The sequence below is a fragment of the Euprymna scolopes genome, chromosome 19, assembly GCF_053919585.1.
Source record: "Euprymna scolopes isolate OS-2025 chromosome 19, ASM5391958v1, whole genome shotgun sequence".
Taxonomy (NCBI): domain Eukaryota; kingdom Metazoa; phylum Mollusca; class Cephalopoda; order Sepiida; family Sepiolidae; genus Euprymna; species Euprymna scolopes.
Window position 1 is genome coordinate 142,093,520 of NC_136500.1, and position 26,272 is coordinate 142,119,791.

At 35.5% G+C, this 26,272-nt stretch overlaps 1 protein-coding gene and 1 pseudogene across 1 annotated transcript in view; one reads left to right on the forward strand and one right to left on the reverse strand.

Moving 5' to 3' along the window:
* LOC145240011 (uncharacterized) overlaps window positions 1–26,272 on the forward strand; it is a 483,623-nt gene that overhangs the window by 278,263 nt on the left and 179,088 nt on the right. The gene's annotated exons all lie outside the window — the stretch shown is intronic.
* Window positions 15,572–15,665, reverse strand: LOC145240567 (U2 spliceosomal RNA; annotated as a pseudogene).

Here is a 26,272-nt window from a genome sequence, read left to right on the forward strand (position 1 = left end):
TATATATATATATATATATATACATAAAAAAAATTATAAAGAAAAAGGAACAAAAATATGTCAATCCCCTCCTTACATTTGCTCCGAGGCTCCACACAGCCACCCAATTTCCGCTCCATCATCTAGCATTCTTTTAATCGATCTGTTACGTCTACTATTTGAAAAGAGACTTTTTCCCGAAATATATTATGGATATTGTCACAAGCATAACAAGTAAGACATTTGTATTTAATACAACTGAATAAATATATGTATATATAGACATATATGAATGTACTTATTGATTTGTAAATCGCCACTTGTTTTCGTCTTCTTGCAACAACACCGACTATATGTCATACCTCGGATTGTGATAGCCTTCTAATTCTCTACTACATACCTATCCCACACAATGCTTCAAGCAAACTACATATCAATTCTATTTTCTTTACGTCACAAGTGTCACGCTCATACATGAATTCCATAGCTAATATAACATACTCACCCAACGGGTCACGGGTAGTCTAGTCTAGTATATATATATATATATATATATATATATATATATATATATATATATATATATAAACATTGAGATTCGGTTTCGAGTCAAGCTGATAAACTCAAGTCATATTGATATAACTTTGTATTTACAAATTGAAACCTTATAATATGTAAAAATAGCTACATCAGTAATTCTAATAACATATACGAAATTTGCAAGACTTTACATATCACATTTAAGCGTACTTTAGGATCGGGCTCCGCTGGGTACCCCTTCCAGCTCAGATAAATACTTTTTCAGTTTTAACAAAAAAGCTACAATAATATCAGAGCGTCTCTATTTACACTGAACATCCACAGAATGCCAACATCAATATATTATATATGAATGAGTTCCCTGTAGAATTCCCACAGTCCCCGCTTGAATTATATCATATTCATATAATATTATATAAACGTTTATTTGTTATAATTTATTCCATTTTATTTAAACGTATGAAATATTTATTTGAAATAGGTATTCCTCTAAAAAAGAAATGGCTATTTTAAGTTGAAATATTTACTTAAAAATTGAAGATTGTTTATATTTTGACAAATGTAATATTATTTTTTATTAATTGCATGCACGCAACGGCCCTGCTGTTTTAACAGCATTGGCGACGAGGGCTCTCCAAATTGCATCGTCACGGTAATTTCGGGAAGACAAGCAAAGACCGCAGGTCCCGTTGCTTTCCGTCTTGACTCGGGAGTGTATCTCCCACGTGAGTTAAACGAGTACCCAGATACTAACCTGAAACTTTCTACGACTCGACTGAAGATGTGAAGATGACCTGTCATTAGGACCTGTAAGAAGAAAAGCATACCTGAGATGTTGGATGTGGCTGTGTGATTCCTTCTTCTCTCAGGAAACGTCTTGACCCCTGGTGGCATTCGGGTTGAAATCTTCCTTTTCTTCATGCCCGCCTCGTTCTCCAATGAAGGCATTTATGGAAGACACAAAAAAACAATCGACACAATTGTAATATATATTGTATAATCTTAACTATTTATTTTACAAAAAATATATTACAACACAATGTACAAATTATATTTAATTTTTACAGTTAAACATAGGCAATAGGCTCTTCAAAACTAACTAACCTACCCTAACTAGTGTTGAGGGAGGGAGTGCTTCCCCACCCTCGTTTACGGAGAGACAGAAATATGCGTGCTCACCTCATAACGGTCCGAGCAGAAAGAGAGGTCGATCTAGAAAGGGGATTCAGGGAATTTATTTCTTTGTGTCTCTACACTCATGACCAAATCACCACTCGGCCATGCTGTAGAGTGTGTTAAAAACCGTGGCGCTTGAGATATAGTGCCACACAGCGCCTAGCCTTTCCAAGTGGTCACCCATATGGTACTGGCCATGCTTATTGTTACTTAACTTAAATTGTGTTCTGAATAATCAAATTTATATTAAAACTGAGAATAAAATCCTTGGCCTTTCTGAAAACGGCACAGATTAAATAAATGTTTCCGTTAACGAGTAATTTAATCTTTGGCATTTTATACTTAATAAACCTAAAACATGTTGAGATTCACAGACTGATATATGCAAGAACCACGATCAATGACATTTTTTTTATTTCATTTTCACCCCAAACAAGGCAAATTGCCACTTTGGTGTAGGGGGCTACTATCAGGGGCAACAACTACTGGGGTACTATGTAAGGATTTGGGCAGCAAGATGTCGGTTCACGTTACACTTGAACTTTTGCACGTCAGTACTGTTGGGGAAGCAGGGACCTGGAATTTAGATACGGCAAAAAAGGTTTGGCCCTACTTTTCAAGTTAATAATTGAACTTTTTTTCCTTTTAGATCGTGAACTGTATTGAGCTTACATGTTTCAGTAATACTATAACATATTCCTGGCGAGGCTAGATCATGAATGTGTCATCCACATATCGCATCCATATTCTTGGCTTTAATGGTATGTTCCTAACACTTTTTCTTCAGATTATGCTATTGATACACTTGCTATTACTTGGGACATATCGATCCAATAGCTATAACCTCTTCCTGGCAATATATATCAGATCCCATCAGAAATTAGTGGTTTCTAGGTAGAAATCAACGTATCTATTAGATTATCGAATTGGATTCATGTGTGTTCCTCTGTTGAGTCTTGTCAATGGGCACTTTCTATTAGGATCGATTCAATTGATGCCATGTTGAACCTCGAGTGCTGACAATGGGTGTTAATGGAATTTTATCTTTTTGAATCTCATGAAGTCTGTATAGGCGTGCCAGCTTGTCCATAGTACTGGGGTCCGTGTCGGTATTTTGCAGGTGGTATTAGATGATCCTTATTTTTTATGATCTCTAACAGTTTTCTCTCTGTTGTCATAGTTGGAACGTTTTGTACTTTACAAGTCACCAGTTTCTATTAGATCTGACAGTCTCTTAAAATATTATGATCTTTCCATTTACACCGTAGCTATGCCTTTGCCTGCTGCTACTAGTACAATATCAATATCGCTGTATACTTCGAGATATTATGCTTAAAGGGCTTTGCATTCTTTAGTATTTGTCTCGGCTAGTGGTTTTTATCCTGGGACACTGAAATCAACAGTGATTAAACAATTCCTGTAATGATCCGTTTAGGGTTAGGGGTAGGGTTATGGTTAGGGTGTAATAATCCGGTTCCTGTTGATTTTGTGGAAGGAGAGTTAAATTTCGGATCAACTTGATACGATTTTCATGCAAGCTGAAATATTATGCGCGGTTTGCTATTATATATATATATATATATATATATATATATATATATATATATATATATATATATATATATTCTGTGTACAGAAAGTTGTTAGTTGAGATAGATCATTGGTACCGTAGGTTTCAAACCCGATAATAAGGCCCGTTTAAGGTATCCTTATCAAGCTCTCTTCAGCCAATATTCGTCTCTTATATATATATATATATAAATACGCTCTTACAATTTGGATTTTCCTTTTAATTGAGCCCTCTGCTGGAATTCTTTTCCAAAAAAAGACTAATCATAATTATATATATAAATATATTGATCTATAGCGCTGCATCCTAAATAAAAGGTCATATATATATATATATATATATATATATTACATATATATATATATATATTACATATATATATATATATATATATATATATTACATATCCATCTATTCACTTCTTTTCTTGGCAATTTATAACTGCAATAAATTGCGGTTTCACTTAATGCCTTAACTAGCAAATTAGCATAACTTGCTACAAATATAATTTGCTGATTTCTTTATGCGCTTTGATGAGAAGAATAACAAGAACATCATTCTTTCAAACTCCGCGGAATAAGCATTTTTTAAAATTATTTTTGGAGCATTCAGTCGAACAATATATTTCGATTGTAAAGTTCAACTTACAGTTAAAATTTTGTTTGTCTTATAATAAGCTCTAATCTCTATTGCGTATAGACCTTCTTTATTCGGTTGGGATTACATTTTCTATATATAAATACCGTTTTTTATATTAGTTTGAAGTTTACAATTGCGTATTATGTAAACACTACATTTCTTTTAATTTCATATATATATATATATATATATATATATATATATATATATATATATATATATTAACTAACACGTGTGACTCATGTTCAGGTGACTTACATCTTAAATTTGAAGTGTTTAGACTCAAAATTGGCGGACGAGCTTGGTAGAATCTGCAAAGGTCAATTCATTCAACTTTGACCTCTTGTCAGCCAAATTTTCGCCCAAAACCTGATTAAAAAGTGTGTTATTTGTCGGAATACCCTTTATATAAATATTTTAAATATTTACACCCAAAATTGACTGAATATTTTGCTACAGGCCGCAAAGGTCAAATCTGTTGTACTTTGAACTCTTGGCAGCCAAATCTTTGGCCAAAACCCGATTAAAAAGCTTGCTCTATGTCTGAACACACTTCATGTAAAATTCCAAATGTTTAGAGCAAAAATTGGTTGAGTAATTTGGTAGAGACTGGATAGGTCAAATTATTTTTTAACTTTGACCCCAGTTTGGACTTCTTAACATTTATTGTTTTGGGCTTTAATCAAATTAAGACGTTTGATCCATGTCCAACTAACCTATATCTAAAATTGTAAGTGTTTAAATCAAAATTGGTGGAGGAGTTTGCTAGAGTTTTCAAAAGTCGGATCGTTGAACTTTATGCCCTTGACAGCCGAATTTCTGGTCGAAAACCGATTAAAAAGAAGAAACTACTGGAGTAGAAAGTTCTTTTCCATCTAGAGATCTCTACTGTGTGAGTATGGGATTTGGCTGCCTTTCGGGTTTGTCGAGGGTGTTTACGTCGTGGGGGCACAAATGCTTGCAGTTTGTCAGAGCATTCACCATTAAAGTACTTGTAGAACAGGCAGATGGACGCAACATTTCATCGATGCGACAGAGGCTGAAGCTTAGATGACAGTTCAGGACCTATTAGGTTGCCGACTCTCTTGTAAACCTTGTCTAGGAGCAAGAGACTAGTAGCAGATGCACCATCCCCAATATGGCAACAATACTCGATACATGGACGAATGGTGGCCTTTTAGATGTACTGGATACTTTCAGTTTCTTGATGTAAAGAGATTAAGAAGGCGTAAGCGTACACCACAGCAACGCATGACCTGACACATGATCCTTACCCTAACCCTAACCCTAACCCTAACACCTAACCCTAACCCTAACCCTGACACCTGCATGAGCAAATACGCACATATACAGACGAATGCGCACACGTGTATACACGCAAAACTTACATACACTCTTCCGTTTTTCCAGTGTTTCTTTCTGTCAAATAAGGCTGAAAATGCTTAATGGATTCTTTCTGACTTGTTCACCCTTAACCATTTCTGTCAAACCTCGACTTCTGAAATATAACTTGCGTTTGGGAGAAGTTTGTAGATGTACATATGATGACGTTTTCTCCACCGACCTTTTGCAAGCAACGTATTCCATGGCCACCGAATTTGTTGACCGATGCAACCTTCACATTTAAAAGCTTATTCTTCGAAACATGACATTATCAAGCTACGTAAACTGAAATGCGCTAAGTTAAATGGCGGAAAACTTTTTTTCAAAATAGACTAAAGCGAGGCATTCCTACAAATACCAGTAGAAGAAGATAGCTAGCTCGAAACTTTTATGTATCTCAACGCACAAAGGACTTTATAAATTCAATAGATTAGCATTTGGTATAAAAGCAGCACCTGCAATTTTCCAACAGGTAATCGATACTTCGCTAAGCGATTTGGATTTCGAAATAGGCTATCTGGACGATATTCTTATGCGTAGTCAAAATATAGAGATAATGTATTTCCAGTGTTTAACACAATAAAAGAATACGGCTTCACATTGAAGGAAGCAAATGCGATTTTTTTGGAACGAATAAAATACCTGGATCATATAGATGAGGACGAAAGGAAACCTGATCCAGACAGGCCCACAGCTATAAAAGACATGCCAGAACCTCATAATGTAACTACATTGCAGAGTTTTTTTAGAGCTCGCGAAATATTATCAAACGTTCATTAAGAACATACATGAATTGCGACAAAAAATGAAACTGGACGCCTGAGTGCTAGGCAGCGTTTAAGAAATTAAAAGATGTATTAACGTAAGATTATCCCTGACTCATTTCAATCCGAAACAAGAGGATATTGTCGCAACTGATGCAAGTTCTTATGGGATTGGGGCGTGCTTTCTACACATGATGGGTCCACTAAGCCGATCTCGCATGCGTCAAGAATTTTACTGCATGCCGAGAAGAATTACTTCCAAATCGAAAAGGAAGCACTGAGGATTATATTCGGTGTTACAAACATTATTAACATCTAAATGCTTAATCTTCTCAGGATAACATTATAAAGCTAGATAAAGTGAAATAAGTACTAGTTAACAAATAATTGTTATCAAAGACAATAAAAGAAAATGGCGTTAAGATCAACACCAGTAAAACCAAGAATGTGATTGCGATATATGGATGACACATTAATGATCTAGCCTCACCAGGAATATGTTCAAGCATTAGTGGCATATGTAAGCTCTATTCAGCCATCTATATAATTAACGAAGGAAACTTTTTCATTGATTGACCTGAAAAGTACGAACAAAACATTTTTGCCGTATCTAAATGAGATGTCATTGATTGTGGTTATTGCATCTCTCAGTCTGTGAATCTCAACATGTTTGATGTTTATAAATATTGTAGTTTAAATGTTGAAAGACGAACGAGAAGGCTTAGAAACAGTGAAATAAACTATACATTAACAGAAAATGCAGAAACGTATATTGGTTGAATTGGACTTCGCTCAACTGGAAGGACAAAGTAAGGTTACGACCCACTCTCTCTGAATCTCAGGTTCAGACTGCTCGATTGCAGAAACTGGTTACCGGAAGTTACGTCAGGAATAGTCCATTGTCAGAGTCTGTAGGGGTGACACCCTAACAATAAAGCATAAAAGAAAGGGTTGCTTTAAGGTGAAGGTAAATAAAGGTTCGTTTTTATTTACGAACTTTTGAAATGACGATAGATAATTCGTAATATTTTGGATTATTGTCTTGGCTGACGGGACAGGAATAGTTCATTGTAAGAGTCTGTAGGGGTGACATCTCAACAATAAAGCAAAAAAAAGAAAGAGTTTTTATTTACGAACTTTTGAAATGACGATAGGTAATTCGTATTATTTTGGATTTTTTCAGACTACTGCTCCCATCTTGAGTGTTATTTTCGCAACGTTTCTTTCGATGAAACCATCCGACTTATTCAGGTCTTGTTTTGTCTGAGTAATTCGCAATTTATATCGAATGCCACCTGCACTGAGGATCTGTTCGCAAAGATCCGTAACGTAGCGAATAATGTAGTTAGTAAATTCAATTCGACGTTAAACTCTCCTGGACAATTTTAGGTTCAATCCTTTATACGGGCGACACTCAAAATACAATTTCGAAGTACTTAACTTATCTATCCCGTTTTGGCTGACGGGACAAGAGCCGTGGATTTAATAAAATTGTTCAATTTGAAATTCACTGTAGACAGAAAGATTCCCGAGTTTGACAAGATAAACCTGAAGATGATAGCACGTTACATCGACCAAAACCTTGAGCAAATAGCACTCAAGATGAGGACAATGGTCCGAAAAATCAAGATAATACATAGATAAATGTTGCCAAGTCTGCTGCAAACACCCCACAACTATGATCTCTTCTTATTGCGGGAGTTCTGGACAAGCCACTGATTTCGAGTTCGTGTCTATCTACTGATCCACTAACTTGATCACATTAGCCAGCAGTAAAATAATGCGTCTACGTCATCAATCTGAAAGTGTCTGCACATTTACGAGATACTGTCACGTTGCAGAAAAAAAACTGAAGAAACCATATATTATTAATTCGTTTATCCGCTATTCATTTTATTGTGTTGTTCTTCTTCACGTCCCAGTCATCCTCATGTATCATCTGAGATGAATGGACGAAAATATTTTAGATAACAAAAGCAAAACTGGCAACAGAATACTAATACACTCGACATAAAATGATAGAGTACTATTGCCACATCTGGACAGGAGCTGCTAGAAGCACTTATCCTGCCCTGACAGAGTTCAAAACTGATTTTTTAGCCTACTGGGGGTACCCTTTTCTCTTCCCACAGAAGACACGTTGCGAGCCTGTTTCTGTTTTATCGTTATTTTGTATGTCAAATGCTCGTCTGAGCTCTAATTTATGGTCCTCCCTCGCCAAAATTTCATAAAACACGCTCATCTATCTAAAATCACTATCAATAAATTCCCCCACTCTTGATCTGTGCCTAGACCATAATTTCGTAATTTCCATGAACATAGGTTCTTTCTTAGGACTGAACATTTCCCTACTTTCTAGCTGACTACAATATGGTCGTCCTCAAGTCCAATGTAAACAAGTTCTTGATGAGCTGTTCCCTTAAGTAATCCAATTCACCAAATTTCCACTACTAAAGATTACTACGATGTTGTCACATTGGCGGTCGTACACTCGGTAAACCTTATTCTCGAGTGGTCCCCGGGCCTTTATAAGTGTAGACTCCTTTGTGGCTCTGACGTGTACCACGCAAGCCAGAGATTCACTTCCATCTTTCTGCGGTCGACATCTGGAAGGTGAATAAAAAAATATATAAAACCAATCCATCGTTTGGAGTGAATAAATCTTCATCCCAAAACAGGTACCAGTGTTCCTTCCAAGACACGAGATGAATTCAGGTGGACCAACATCGGCAACGCATGAAGGTATCTCAAAAATACATGTACCTCACACACACACACACACATACAAGGCATATGAACAGATAGACTGGACCACTAGATGATCACACGACGTTCTCCCCTTATTAGATAAATATACAAAACTAGTATCTCCTTCTTGGGGTTCGAAATAGACTAGCCAGCCTAATTTGACTCGCACTAGCAACCAAACTCCAGACTCTGTCCCATCACCGAAATATGACAACTCTGTGTCTGCTTTATATGTATTTTAATATAATGTTCTCTAACGAACTTAATGCACTTGTAAACCCTCGTACATGTAAATGCCCCTGAATGACCCGACAGGCAGCAAAATCCCACCCCTACACTGTAGAGAACCATAGATACCGGAAAGCCTTTTACTCACATAGTTTCTTCCCTCGATTTGTAAGATATTGATATTTCCGCCTGGATCCATGTTTACCCTGACTGTACTGACACGCAGAAGTTCAAATGTAATGTGAACAGACATCTAGTTGTTCAACTCCCTACAAAGCATCCCCGTAAATTTCGTCCCAAGTATTAGCCCCTTACAGCAAAATGTTTTGGGTGAAATGATGGTAGATAACATTTATTAACGATTACTGTGATATTGCCTCTGTGAATACTGCTCGCTCTTTAACACTTATCCTCGAGTGGCCTCTGGGTCTTGTGTAAAGAAAATATGTGACATGTATGCTTACTGATATCCAAGACAACAACTAAACCTAAATCATAACCTTAATCGTAACCTTAATCATAACCTTAATTATAACAATAATCATAACCTTAATCATAGCCTCAATAATAATCTTAATCGTAATCTTAATTATAACCTTAATCATAACTTTAATCGTAATCTTAGTTTATAACCTTAATCATAACCTTAATCATAACCGCAATCGTAATCTTGATAATAGTCTCAATCGTAATCTTAATTATAATCTTAATCATAACTTTAATCGTAATCTTAGTTTATAAATTTTATAATAATCTTAATCATAACCTTAACCATAACCTTAATCGTAATCTTAATAATAACCTTAATCGTAATCTTAATTATAACCTTAATCGTAACCTTAATCGTAATCTTAATAATAATCTTCATCGTAATCTTAATTATAACCTTAATCATAACTTTAATCGTAATCTTAATTTATAACTTTAATAATAATCTTAATCATAACCTTAATCATAACCTTAATCGTAATCTTAATAATAATATTAATCGTAATCTTAATTATAACCTTAATCATAACTTTAATCGTAATCTTAATTTATGACTTTAATAATAACCTTATTCATAACCTTAATCATAACTCTGAAACTGGGCCCAAACACTTTTAATTATGACATTTTGTTAATTAAATATACCCTTAATTTCGAAAATACATAGATATTTTAATTTGGAAAAGCATTTTCGTTTGTCTGTCACTTTTAAAATAAAGATTTCAATATGTTATTATTAATGAAATTATCGTTGGCTTTTATTTTGTTTGTATCGGTTATGATTGAAAATAGAATTTCCGTTGGTCAATCAGGATTGTGTTTGAAATAGCATACTTTATTATTATTTTTTTTTTAAATACCATTTTCTGTCGTTTGTCACACTTACGTTAGGAATAATATTTTATGTAGTTCGTAACACAAGAGATTGTTAATACAATTTTCTGATGTCTGCCGAACTAAATTTTCGATGGTAGTGTTTTTGAGTGTTATTTTCTACAACATTTAGGTCAATGTAAGCTCCAACGGTAACGCTGTCTGGGAAGTAACACACGTTGCGTGCAAATTCAGTCGCAGAGGCGACGAAGAATAGGAAATAACTCCAACTCGCTTGCCCCTTGTAGCAACATCATTAATTTCCCTATCTATACAGCCGTATCGTCATCCACTTGATCTCGAACCTTATCTCTTCTCTCACGAGATCTTGAACGTTATCTCGTCTCCCCCATAATCGTTCTCTTTCTCTATTTAATAATTCTTTTATTTTGTACCGGTGACGTCACTTACCATGCCTTTACATCCGTGCATCCATGCTATGTTGCACAGATTTTTTTCAGGCATATATTGTAGAGCTCGGGAATCTATTTACTTAGGATCTCTATCTCATTATGACTAGGGCTAGGACAACAGCATATTCTTTTAATTGTTTTGACTCTTGAGTGTGTATCCGTTGATATCCTGTCTGCTTTTATATAGAGTGCTGTGGTTCTTGGGTGATTAACTGTGCTAAACTGTGTCGGTTGGTTGGTTTGCTGGTTGGTTGTTTTTGTTTTACGGCATATCAACCCTTTTCAGGTTATTTAATGCCGACTCCAAAGATTTTGAAGAACATTTTTTTAATAGAATATATTTGTTTTTTTTTTTCAAGTCGGTTTCTATTTAACCCATAGTTGAGACCCTAACAGGTACGATCACTCCGGGTCAGAGTGGACCTGGGAGTAATGATAATTAAAGGGTGGCTCCACATTTCCCAAAGCCCGCAAGTTGAAGCCTCACTACTAGATATAATTTAAGGTCATGTCCAGGACCGTCTCTGTTGGATATATACCGGAGAGTCAAAACAACGAAAAGAATGTGCTTTTTTTCACACGGTGGTCACCACTTATCAAGGCCCGGAAGCCACTCAGGGATAAGGGTTATTGCAAGTACAGTACGTTAGTATGGAGATTTGATGAAGTGTTTTCTTAAGGGGGCGGTACATTAGGAATTTGATTACGTTGGACTTGAAGACATCCAAGTTGTAGTTAGGTGGGAAGCAAGCAGACGGAACAGAGTTCCATAGGCGTGCAGTTCTAAGAAAGAAGCTTTGTTCATGGAATCCACGTTTTGATTTAGGCACAGATAAAGAGTGGGGGAATGTTTTCACAGTGGATTCAGCTAGACGGGTGTTTTTCGTGAAAGATTTGCGAGGGGGGGGCAGAGATTGGAGTTCAGACGAGCACCTGCCATGGAAATAATGATAAAACAAGGATAGGCTCGCAAATTCTCTTCTGTGGGAGAGAGGTTGAAGGGTAGAGAAAAGGGCATCCCCCACAAAACCACGAAGTCTATTTTGTACTCTGTCAAGGGGGGATATGCTGTTTTTAGCAGATCCTGCCCAGATATGGCTGCAGTATTCCATCCTTAGACGTACTTGACTTTTATATAGATAGAGAATTGCATCAGTAGTGCTATTGGTGTAGTTCTAGTAATGACTAACGGAACGAGAGGATATCCACGTGAATTTAATCAAGGATTCCGTTGGAAATTCCGTGCAAATTTCTGAAGTCGATAGAAAAGTTCGATATAATACAGCTGAAGATGGTCGGAGGTTACATCGATCGAATTACTATGCAAATAACAATCAAGATGAGGACAGTAGCATGCAGCATCAAAATTATCCAAATAATCAATCCTCAATTCCAACATTCAGAAACGTTTAAACTCACTCTTAATTAAAAAAAAAAAAAATTGTATAAATACAAAAACGTTTCTATTATTTTAATTGAAATTCATTATTGAGATGAGTATTATTATGAATCCAATTAAAATAATATATATATATATATATATATATATATATATATATATATATATATATATATATATATATATACCATTCGGTACGGACCCGACCATGGAAGATCAGATAATAAATAAACGTAGATTTATAAGATCAAAGAATCCAACCTTAATCGCCCTTCGGGGCCCGTGGCGCAGTTGATAGAGACGTTGAATCTCTACGGTTCCAGATGAAAATTGTCTGAAGATAGCGGTCTCAATCCTACCCAAAGCCGGCCAGAGGCTTACTTGGCCAAAAAACGTGGTGAGACGACAACAACTATGGATAGCAGTGATTGCTGAGAATGCAGTTAGGAGATTCGAAGGTCCTATCAGTCGCTGTTACCATCTGACGGAGGCCAGAAGAATAGTTGACCGAAACCTCGTGAAACAGCAACTAGTAAAGATGAGAATCATTATACGCAACAAATAAATTAATATAAAGAACGTTTCTGTTTCATACAATGTGGTGTATTCTGTTTTTTTTTTTTTTTTTTTTAGATGAGAATTAAAAATTTATGTTTCTGTTATTATTTGAAATATTATTCTTATATTGGTAAATGCTTTCATATGGTTTTATATGCAGCAGGTAGAATGTACCAACACTAACCTAACGGCTGAGGGATTTGGTCTAGTAAGAATTAAAAAAAAACAACAAAAAAAACCATTCTTGTTGCTGTATTACTCTGTTCAGTTTGTTAAGGAATAGAATCGATAAAAGAATGACTGGCAAATTCAAATCTTTGAGATTAATGTGTTTTAGCCATGGGCGATTCTTCGATTGCAATTACATGCGATATTAAAGAGACAGGATCGGAACTATTCTTGAGATACGTCTATTTAATCTGTTTTAAGACGTGTCCATTTAATCTGCGCTGTTAGTGAAGACTAAACTCTTACAGACTGTATTACGAAATGTAAACGTTTACAACCGGTCGATCGATAAATTTTCTCATAACTGTGCGTGAATGCATCTGAGCAATTACGTACTTCTTTTCAACTCATTTTTCCAATGCATCCAAGTGACAACTAATTATATTAGATTTGCAACGCGTGGACACCGATATAGACAATATGGATCGTACGTTTAATATGTGACAGGATCTTCGAAACAGGTCGAGGGGTTTTACATAATGTCATATCTTCACTAACAGATGTATAAAGTATTATAGACACCTTATCGTCAAGAACACATGTTTCGCTTGTCATCTGATGAACACATTCCGACGCCGATCTTCATAAAAAATGTTCCTATTTACTTGCCTCCCCACAAGGGCAGAGTTAGACACAAGGTCGGTTTTAATGTGAGGAAAATCCAGCTCCACAAAAGGAGTCACTCTGGATAGGAACCAAAAGTACAAATTGTCTCAGTCATGAAGGATTTCTCCTCCACGGACCAAGCACAAGAAAAAAATTAAGTGTAACTTCAGAACGGATACTACACTGTGATCTTGGCACGAACACTCACGGAAAATCATCAGAGAGATAGGTCACTTGAGATAGAAAGATAGATATATAAATAGACGGAAGTAGTTTTCTGATAAGCATGCCGAAACGTCGACGTTTTTTAAAAAGGAAATATTAGAACGATAAGAACGGCTACAGAATGGATCAGAGAATGTCCCACTTTTGTGGGTGTGTGACAAAAAAGAGATAGATATTTTTTTTTTTACACAGGCATCACCACATTATCAAGGCGAAGAGGCCACTCGAGGATAAGGGTTAAAAGAGTGTACAGTAGGAATTGGACAATATAGAAATCATTAGTAATAGAAATTCGGTAAATATGTTAACTTATATGGAACGGCTCATCAAGAACTTATTTACGTTAGACTTGAAGACAACCATATTGTAGTCAACCGGAAAGCAGGAAAACGGAAGACAATTCCACAGGCGTGCAGTTCTAAGAAAGAAGCTTTGTTCATGGAATCTACGTTTAGGTTTAGGCACATATAAAGAGTGGGGAGAATTATTGATAGTGTTTTCAGTTAGACGAGTGTTTCTTGTGAAAGTTTGGCGAGGAGCGATCATAGACTGAAACTCAGTCGAACACTTTCCATAAAAATGACGATAAAGCACAGACAAACTCACAACATCTCTTCTGTGAGATAGAGGTTGCAGGGAAGAGAAAAGGACATCTCCTACGAGGCTACGAAGTCTATTTTGAACTCTATCAAGGCAGTCAAGTCCTTTCTAGCAGCTCCTGCCCAGATGTGGCAACAGTATCCTTGAACATACCTGGCTCTTATATAGATAGAGCATTGCGTCCAGCTACCCAAACACGCCTTTTCTGCTTTATGTTTTGCTAGCTACGTGTCAAGATATCACTGTCTGGAAGTTACGCAGTTTCAATGAATTCAGTACCAAAGTTACGCCAACAAGTCAAAGTATGACGAGATTCAGCATATTATAAAGAGTGCAAAATCATATTTTTATCGTCTTCACATTTGCCTTTGGTCGCGTAGTGATGCCAGGCTAAACAAAAAGCGACGGATTTATCGTGCACTAATACGCACCATCGTTCTTTACGAAGATAATACTTGTCCACTGCAAAAAGAGGTTATGTAACGTAGTCATTTCATCTCAACACTCGGGACTCACTCATTGTGTGCAGACAGTCGCAAGAAACAAAGTTGAAGCAAGACTTCGACTCACTTTTTTCACTTGACACAACAGCCATTTATTTACAAGTACTTACAAGGAGAATGCCTTGCCTCTTGTTCAACATTTTTTCGTGTGCCAATGTACTTAACAAGACTCTGTCGTGCCGAACACCTAGTACTATGTCTTTGTCCGGCTCTGTGTAGGACATGTCCAACGACCTGTAAATTTGTTAATTACGATTCAGCCATGAACAGTCTTTGTGTTGTGACCTTGAAACGAAGTGGCGTAAATTATACAAAGTGCATTAAGAAACGTATGTTGCAGAAATAATCGTCAAGAAGCTGTGATTACACTTTTCATGATTCGCTTTTATGACATTTAGATTTAACTATCCCAGAGGAAAAAAAACAAAAAAACTAGTGATTGATGCATCGGCTAATATATGAAAATAATATTTCATGCATGGATGAATTGGTGCTTTTTAAATATCTATACTTCTATAAGTTATTTTTGAGGAGGGATGTTTTGCTATTCATATTAAACACCTTTTTTCTGTTTATTTAGGTATTTTTTAAAGAAGGGCAAAAACGGGTCGCTCTGGCAGTATCCCCAAAAATAGTAATTGTCTCAGTATAGAGGGTTTTCCCAAATACCAATTCACTTAATTTAAATGAAACACCAGAACAAATACTACACTTTGATCTTGGCCCCAAGGCCAAGAAAGAAATAAGGAAAGTCTTTTTTTTTCATATTTATTTCCAAAGAAAATGCAACTTTGGTTTATATAGGTCATGAAATTGCATTCATCCGTAAAAGACCTAGCTAATTTGCATACGCTTTAAAACATTCATTTTAATAATTTCCTATTTAGATTTTTTTTTTTCTTTTGGGGTGATCATCTTTATTTTACTATTACGTGTAATTATATTATATTATTACGTGTAATTATATTATATTATTACGTGTAATTATATTATACTATTACGTGTAATTATAATTATGAAAATATTCTACATGGCTTTTACTTGCATACTGTTTGTATAAAACGGTTATGGCAAACAAAAAAACCTGTTTCTGCATGTACAGGGCGTCCGAATAAAATATATACACTCTTTAAATCATCTCAACTTGCTACATGAATACGCTATGCCACGTCCCCAAGAGATGTTTAGGAATACAGAATGTCACTTCCAGCAGGATGCAGCACTTACCCACTATAATCATGATGAAGAGCATATCTTGATAGTCATCAGCGAAACAGACAGTTAAGACGAAGAGGAAGTATTGAGTACTGCCCACGCTCAGCGGATTTGACCTGCCACCATGGATTTTTCTCTTTTTGGGGGCGGGGCGAGGTTAGAGACATGTTAAACACAGGGTTCACACCACAAAACGAGCTACAATGAATGAGGTGAAAGTAACCATTGAAAGAAGATGTGTCAACATACCAATTAAACTGATTAGGAACGTTTTTGATTCAATCGGTGAGTATTGTCAGCTGTTCATGGACCACAATGGCCATCAATTTGAACACTTTCGATAATTAACTGGCTTATATATTTGTTCACAGTCTTTTGATGTATGGAACTTCTACTTCTTAAATAAATGCTGTTTTTATAAACATTAAAAGAGTGTATACAGTTTATTTGGACACCTTGTATTTATGTATGCGTATAAATATTTGTTTAAAAAGTTGCCTACCAAACTCCTCTGTCAGTGTTTAGTCTACAGACATGACACTAAATATATAGGGTATTCGAGCCCATGCGAAACATTATATTTGGATTTTTAGCCGAGGCAAATCTGTGAAAATGTGTGAAAATTTAAAAAAAAAAAAAATTTGCCAGGTGAAAGTCGAATGACGGCATTACGAATATGCTTGCGTTACGTAATAGCTGTTGGTTCATGTTTTAATTGTTAGCGTTGCAGCAAACATGTCTTCATAGCTCAGGCACTGACGTCAAAGAAAAAAGTAAATTGTAGGCTAAAGGCTTTGGTTTCGATTCTCGGTGTTGGCGTACCGCACGGGTCATTTAAAAAAAAAAACTGTTTAAGTCATTACTATTGGGTCCAGCATAATATATATATAATAATAAATACGAAATACGAAATAGGCATTAATCAAAATATCATATTTAATCGTATTTTAAGACCGGACAATGCCGGGCGACCTGCTAGTATAGAATATCATCAGGTGTGAGTATTTTTCTACCGCAGTAGAGGGAACCCATCTTGTGCGCAGCAGCTTTGGTCATGCCACCAAAGACGAATTATATTTTTTAATCCAATATAAGTTTTTCTTTGCAGTTTCGTCTCTCTTTCTTTCTCTTTTCTTTTTGTTATTTTCTCGTCTTCTTGATTTTTATTTCTATCCGTTTCTCCCGTTCTATTTCGCTTCCCCTTGTTTCTATCTATCTATCTATCTATCTATCTATCTATCTATCTATCTATCTCTTTCTCTATCTCTTTCTACGTATTTCCCTATTTCTCTTTCTTTGTTTTCACATTTTCTACCCCTCTTTGCCGTATTCTATCTGTTTAAATATCTCTCCGCGTTATGTTTTCGTCTTTCTTTCTCATTTTCTCGTCTTCTTACTTTCTATTTCCATCCGTTTCTTCTATCTATCTATCTATCTATCTATCTATCTCAATCTTCCTCTTTCTTTTTCTCTCTTTTTCTCTATATTTCTCTTTTTCTTTTTCTCTATTTCTTATTCTCTACCTCCCTTTACCATATTTGTAAATGCTATGACTACGCAACCGACACAAGGGTCCTTGAGAGAGGAGAGCAAAGTATTAAGAACACCATCATGAGGCACAGGCCCCGTTAGTTGAGACATTCCTCAGTATGAACAGGAAGACCCCCCCTTCAACAAAATAAACAGACTCAGAGCTAGCCGCAGGAAAAAGACCCATCGGCTGCTCTCTACAACGACACAAAGACCAACTTTAATCCACCCTCAAGTACAGTGGATTTGGCATTCACACCCGGGAAACAACAGTCTAGGACGGGCACTTCTGGTGCCAATTCATCCTATCCGGTACCAAACAAAATAAAACAGAAACACTTATGTAGATATATTTTAATACATCCAACTCTTTAATCAAAACTGTGTATATTTTCCATTGCTGTTACCGTGTTACTGTCATTTTTTTGATTTCTCGCCACTTTCCCCCTCTCTCTTTCTCTCAAACATACACAATAACACTCTAGAAATATTTCTTTTACTCTTCTTTTTTATAGGACAGACACTAAACTTTTATCTTACCACAAAAATCAGGTAGTAGTTTTAAAGTATCGTCTCTTCTGTATAAATAAAACAGGGAATATATGTGTGCACCTGTGTGAAAATATTTAACCGATCATCTGATGATCACATAACACTCTAACTAACAGGAAATAGTAAACATACACCAAAGATGGTTTATAACGAGTAAAATCTTTGTTTGGATGAATGAATAACGAAGGTTAATTTTATAATTATCAGATACGTCCATGCATAGTCTGTAACGTTTAATCTATATATCTATAAAAATGAACGTGTCTGGGTGTGTGTGTCTGTGTACATTTTCCTACGCCATAACTCTGTCAGTTTTCAGTATACAGACTCGAAATTTGATATACAAGGTACTGAGATTTGGGAAAATATTTGTAATCCGCTTTCGGCCAGAAATTTCTCTGTTAAGGGGTCAAAGTTCAACGATTCGTCCATTGGTTACTCTACCAAACTCCTCCGCTAATTTTGGGTCTAAATACCTGTAAATTTTAGATATAGGTTCCTTGGACATGGATCTAACTTGATAACTTGATTTGAGCACAAAAGAATAAATGTTAAGAGGTCATAATAGAGGTCAAAGTTAAAAAAAATTGACCGCTTTTTTTTTCTTCTTTTTTTTCTCTACATACAGCTCCAAACACCCGGGCAACGTCTGGCTGAAATGCTAGTTGTGAAATAAATTTATCATCGTTAATACGTAGAGTCAATGAACGCATCTTCTTTCGGTGCGCCCTATCAACTTTATAAACGATTCTGTCTGTGACAGTCTGCCACGCCAAAGTTTAGAATCACGTTTTCATTAGTAAACCAATCTAAAGAATATATTTCCTCGGAAATTTCCAACATTTCCTTACACGCATTAATTAACACCACCCTTTAATTAACAAAAAGTATGTAACACGTGTTAATTGCGAGCACTGTCATCTACATTGCAATGTTCATGTCGGCCATCCCGAACAAATAAACAACACCTTGACGAACATCAGATAGCTGAGACATTGCAGGATATAATTAGAATCTAAAGGTATAACTTATATTTCATCCTGTGGACCAGTGTTTGCGTGTGCGCAGCATCTCTATTGAAACAGTCGAGTCGAATGGTACATTATTATTATTATTATTATTATTATTATTATTATTATTATTAATTGTAGGTATTGTGGCTGGTCAATAAGTGCTACAAAAAACATGCACTGCCAATAAGTCTGCGAACTTTCGAACCTATCGGGAAATGGCATTTTTTATGTAGTGCTTTATCTATAGAGACCTAGATTTCCTCCAAATAATAAATAAATAAAAATAATTGTGTGGCCGCATCTGTCATTTATAATTAGACAATTTTAAACGGAAAAATAATTCTACCGATTCCGTATTCAATAATGTCCATCCACTAAAGAAACAATACTTGAAGAATTATTATTGGCTCACATGGAGCTTTCACACAGGTCAACAAACGATCTGATTGGAAATCTGCGGTGTTCTCTGGAAGCTGAGTGACAACAAGTTTCCCAAGATGTCCAGCTCTCTACACGTCCTTTGATAGCATTTGCAAATGAATTTGCATCATCGTAACAGCCTCTTACCATTGATTTCTCGCTGGCAGTGGCCATTGGTTTATACTGGAATTTGAATGGCACTCAGCCTCTCCAAGGTCCCAGTTCTCTTTGCGCTTGTCCAGCCGAGGTCTGGCTAGCGCTCTCTCCTCGGTCTTTCAATCCTTCTTGACCCTTCTCGGCTTTTTGGCATCACATTATTACTATTATTATTATAATTATTGTTGTTTATATTATTGTTATAATAATAATAATAATAATAATAATAATAATAATTATTATTATTATTATTATTATTATTATTATTATTATTATTATTATTATTATTATTATTTGTTACTTGAATCTAACCTGGCGCAGAATTCATCATCGAGTCTGTTTTCTAGACAGGTTATGTACTAATTAAAATTGGAGAAACTGATTTTTAATCAAGGATGTATTTCTTTTATGCCGACTAATTCGTCTAGGAATCTATAAAAACGAGTCGTGTGTGTGTGTCTATAGAGAAGAATGGGCTGGGTGGGGAAGAAAAAGAGAGGTTGGAAGAGGAAGGGGAAACGGGTGAGCCAGAAAGAGAAAAAATAAAGAGAAATAAAGTAATACAAGTTTTAATACAGATTTTATATTTTGGTTCGGGGCAACACCATGCATCCTTGCTGGTAGTACATAAACATAATTCTGTGTAAGTCACGGTGATGCGTGAAAGACATACACAGAAACACGAAGAGTCGTCAAAAAGTTTTAGTAACAGAGAAAACATGGTGTCACATATTTGGACCTGAATTGTGTTTATTGCATAAACAAGTATTAATCAAATCTGTGATTCTTGTCTGATTGCTGAAATTCAATCATTATAAATATTTAGCTGTTTACCGAAGAAGACAAATAACCGAAATAAAGAAAAACTCTAGTGATGAATGAATATCATCTCTTCCGTACAATTTCTTTCTCTCAAAAGTTGCCCTAGACCCGCTGCAACAAGCCCATATATATTCTATGGTTATTCCCATGAAAGGTGCTCGACTGAGCTTCAATATCCAAATCCCACTCTCGTAAGACACTCGCTGCAAGAAATCGACTAGCATCACAACTAAAGAAAAAAACCTTTCAGTTTTCCCTTCATATGCTTAATGTCGGAAAAAAATTCCCATAAACAGAGCTCTATAAGAAAATCGTTTTATCTATAAAACACATTATCGCAGATATAGTTGCCTGCTGATTACAACTTGGTCGTCTAAGAATTCAACTCATCAGAGTCACACTAAAAATTAACTGAACGCAGTTTATACTGTTGGTCAATATTAGTCTTCCTGTAATGTTACTTAGTTGGCTTTCATTTCAGTCTCATTAATACTGATCCTTGAATGGCTTTTAGTCATAATAATTAGCGAATTTCAAATTGATGCGTTGCCTTAATATTCACGGAATTTATGTAATATCTCGATGTATGCTTTATTAGTTTGTATTGAAGTAGACGCAAAATATAGTATAATTGTTTATAACGTTATTGAAATCGCAGTAGAAAGGACATCATCGTAATATATTGATATAAGTTACAGATCGGATGGGTGTGTGTGAAGAAATGATTAATTCGCGCACATCAAATATCGGGTGTCTCTCTAAGCACATGATTCTTTTTTTAATATTCATTATTTACTGTCGATTCTTTGTGGAATTCAGTGGCAAGAATCAATAGAACATTCCAAAAAAGTAAGGAATGCAATCACGGTCATCCGTCACAAACGTGTGATTCCTTGTTTTTTTTTGTTGTTTGTTTTTGCCAATATAAAAACAACAAAAAAAACGATTTTGTGTTTCAATACCGACATATTCATTTCACGAAGTATCCTACTTCTCGGATTCTCAGAAAAGAAAAGATAAGAAAAAAAGCCATCGTGAATAAACGTCCTTTCACTGAGAACGCTTAATGATGGAAATCTAATTTAGAATTTACTATCAGGGGAACCCGACGTTGCCTGGGATTGAATGAGAGTCAATGAGTGTTCAACATATCCAATACTTTTATTAACATCGAAATCGATGAAATCGCCAATTTTAAATTAAATCGATAATGCACCGAGGGGAAGCATCACATGTCTCTCGATAGTAACTTAGTCAACAATCTATTGTAGTTTACATTGCACTGTAGAGAACCTACGGTTGATTTTATGAGCTTATTTTTATAATATATATCACTTTTTAAAGGTGCTATTAGCTTAAAATTCTTATATCAAGTGTCATTGTTCAATCCTACTCTAAATGAAACATTTCGAACGCACCTCTGTTTATTAAGAAACCTACTATTGATTATATACACCTGGCTTTTCTGCTTGCGCGGTATTATACTTCTTAAATGCACTTGTAATGTTAGGATGTACTTGGGCAAAATCGGACTGTTCTTTCTTTAATAAGATTTCTTCGATTATGGATTTTCGATATTTATCAGAGGCATTCGGAAACGAGCCTATCAAAGAACACTCCCAGGACATAAAAGTGTGAATTTAAACACACGCACACACATACATACGCACACACATATAGAATTTCTTTATATATATATATATAAATAGAAGTATCTTTACACAACCGCCATATATCCATGTCAGGAGTTTGTTGCCAGATTTGGACTGGTTCATATACGAATAGCCTTTCTTACTGAATGCAAACCAGTGTCCAAAATTTTAAAGGGTCTTCACTATCAAATACGTTCTAATCTCTGTCGTATCGCCGCATTATTGCATTCCTGTGCCTTTTTTTACACGCACTTAATGGTATGTGCTCGTATGAATCCATAGCAATGTACATTCTCTCAACTACCTCAAGAAGCAGCAAAATCCCACCTCTACTGTAAAAGTTTCTTTTCTACAACTGTTAGACTTTGGAATTCCTTCCCTGTATCCTATTACCCGAGCTGTATTAACCCGAAAATATATACATGTAACATGGATAGAAATCTCGTTGCTAATTTCCCCACAACCTCATAGTCAACAGGTGCCCAAATAATAGCCCTTAGGTTCCAATAACAATATGCCTTGTTTGGGGGTGAAAAAATTAAACAGCAAAAAAAGTGTGACGGATGGACGGTCAATGTGATGGACGTACTTAAAACAAGATTGATCAATAATAGTAATGCAGTGTTGTTGCATGACCTTTCCTGCGCAGGTTAACCCGTGTCATTTACATATATATTTGATAGGTTTTTATGTCTAAGGTCATAGGAACATCTAGACGGCCAATAATATATATATATATATATTTTTTTTTTAAATAAAAACCGTCGATATTCAAACAGAAAATAAATACATTCAAAAGAATTCCATTCTTAAATTTCAGAAAATAAAGTAGCAAAACACATTCAATGTTGAAACTGTTTGTAACTGTGTAGAAACTTTACGACGAATAGGTTTTATCGTTATTTTCATGGCAGATGCTCGTTTGAGCTTCAATAAATGCCCCCCTCGCCAAACTTTCACGAAAAACAATCGTCTAGCTAGAACCACTACCAATAATTTCTCACACTCTTTATCTGTTCCTAAACCAAAATATAGATTCAATGCACGGAGCTTCTTTCTTAAAACTGCACGCCTGTGTAACTCTCTTAATTGTCTTCAAGTCCAACGTAAACAAGTTCTTGATGAACCGTTCCCCTATGTAATCCAACTTACAAAAAAATCCACTACTTATGCTTACTACGCTATAATCCCACTGGCTAATGTATACCCATTAACTCTTATCCTCGAGTGGCTTCTAGGTCTTGATAAGTAGTGATTCTTGTGTAAAAAAGAAAGGTCGTACATCTTTTCTATCACGAATGTTTTCAAATAAACAAGAGGTGACCCGACGTTGCCCGGTATTGAATGATGTCCAACGACTGTTTCACACTCCCATATTTTATTGTCATCGAAATCGGTTCAATCGTCCAATTTTTAAATCAAATCGATTGGTTGCCTGTTATATCTTGCGACACATCGCTTTGCACCTAAAAAGCTCCCATGTTCCCGGTCCTGCGGTTCGCAATGCATCGTAATCTGCATTGCACTGTTTATATTATAAAATTATTTTTTATATATAATGGTTTGAATTAAAAATTTTACATTAAACAAGTCAAGTATCATAGTTTAGTTGTGCTCTGAACAGAAACATTCATTTCGAATGCACCTCTATAATATCAGATGACTTACGGTTGATTTGGTATGCCTTGACTAGTTGTGTAGTGATTATGGCTTGAATTAAAGTTTAAACTGAAATAGCCGCGAATCATTTTTTACATGCTAGTCACCACTTATCAAGGCCCGGAAGCCACTCGGGGATAAAGATTATTGCGTGTACAGTAATCAATAGGATAATATCGTCGTAATCGTTAGTAATGGAGATTTGATAAAGTCTTACATAAAAAAAATAAAGTATCAAATAAACAAGAGGTGACTCGACGTTGCCCGGGATTGGATGATGTTCAACGGATGTTTCACACAACCATATTTTTATTGTCACCGAAATCGTCCAATTTTTAAATCAAATCGATTGGTTGTCTGTTATATTTTGTGACACAAAGAAAAAAAAAGTAATGCTTAAATTTCAACGAACAATTGAAATAAAGTCGGCCACTTTAGTTCGCATGCGCAGATCATCATATAATGATTAGCTCACTCTGACAGCTGTTAAAAACATTTAAAAAATAAAGGTTTAAATTTCAGCGATATTTTCCGCGGTTGACAGTGGTCGAATGGATTTGGTCCTTGCTAATGCAGTCAGAGTTGGCAGGTTCGAATCTCCTGACGGTCGTTGATGGTGACACCTTGGACTGATGATTTTCGAATACACTAGGCTCTGTAGGTATTTAATAATTTTTATAGTAATTATATATATATATATATATAATATTCGAGATGTATTGCTCTCTCTCTCTCTTTCTCTCTCTCTCTCTCTAAAAATATATATATAAGTGAAATTATCCGTGTGTGTGTCTGTCTGTCTCTGCGTGTGCATTTCCCTGCAAAATAACTCTGTCAATTTTCAGTCTACAGAATAGAGATTTTACATAAGGGTATAAAAATTTGGGAATTTTTTTTCCATTGGTTTTTGGCCAGAAATTTGGCTGTTAAGAGATACAATTCCCTGACTTGTACCTTTGAAATCTCTACCAACCTCCTTCGCCAGTTTTGGGTATTAACACTTACAATTTAAATGCAGGTTCCTTGGACATGGATCAAAGTTTTACATTCCATTCTAAAACAATGAATGTTAAGGAGGCAAAATTGGAGTCAAAGTTAAAAAAAATTGACCATTCAGCAAATTCTTTGGTTTAAACATTTGAAATTTTACATAAACTGTATTCAGGTATCAAGGATTTTATACTAAATTTTAGGACAAAATTTTGCTACCAAGGTGTGAAAGTTAAATAAATTTGACCTTCTCTAGTAAACTATTCAGCAAATTCTTTGGTCTAAACATTTGAAATTTTACATAAAGGATATTCAAACATGCAGCAAGCGTTTTACTCCGTTTTTGGCGAAAAGTTTTCTTCCAAGAGGTCAACTTTGAAAAAGTTGAGGTTTGCAGACTCTACCGAACTCCTCAGCCAATTTTTGGTCTAAACACTTGAAATTTTAGATTTAGGTTACCTAGACATACGTCAAACTTTTAATGAATATATATATATATATATATATATATATATATATATATATATATATATAGTTATGAACAGTACATAGGGCCCGAGCAAAGGTGGGTTTAATTGCTAGTATATATATCAAAGGGGGTTATGGGATTGAGAAATGAGTATTAAGAGTGGCAGAGGGATTGAGAAAAGGGGATTGAGAGTTTGTAAGGAATTAAGAGAAAAACAGAACAATAAAAAAATTTCAGTAAAAACAGAGACAGCACAATCAATAAAGAGAGAGAGAGAGAGAGAGAGAGAGAGAGAGAGAGAGAGAGAGAGAGAGAGAGGCAAACAGACAGGCTGACAAACAGAATAAAATATTACTTATTACATAGATTATTCTGACCACGGTTGTCACTCATATTCAATGTTAGTTTCACAACGTTTCGGTTGAATAAGCTAACTAATACATAATATTAACTGTTATCTAAAAGAATTACAAACATGTCATATCAGTTCTGATCTGAATTAATATGCAAAGATGGAAAGGACCTGATATCATTTTTGTTTCATGAACACTCTGGAATTCTAACGACTATGGTGTGCTGGGAAGAACAAAACACATATTCTTTACACTAATCTCATATAATACTGCGGATGGAGAAGAAGAAGAAGAAGAAGAAGAAGAAGAAGAAGAAGAAGAAGAAGAAGAAGAAGAAGAGAGAGAGGAGAGAGCGGGCAGTGAGAAAACTAAAAACGGAGAAACATTTACAGATATTGAGGGTGTCGCAATCAAGAGAGAAAGGAAGAGAGATACAGAAAGAGGGGAAAGAGAAAGAGAGAAAGATAAAGAGGGAGAAAGACAAAGAGAGGGAGAGTCAATGTATGTGTGTGTATGTCTG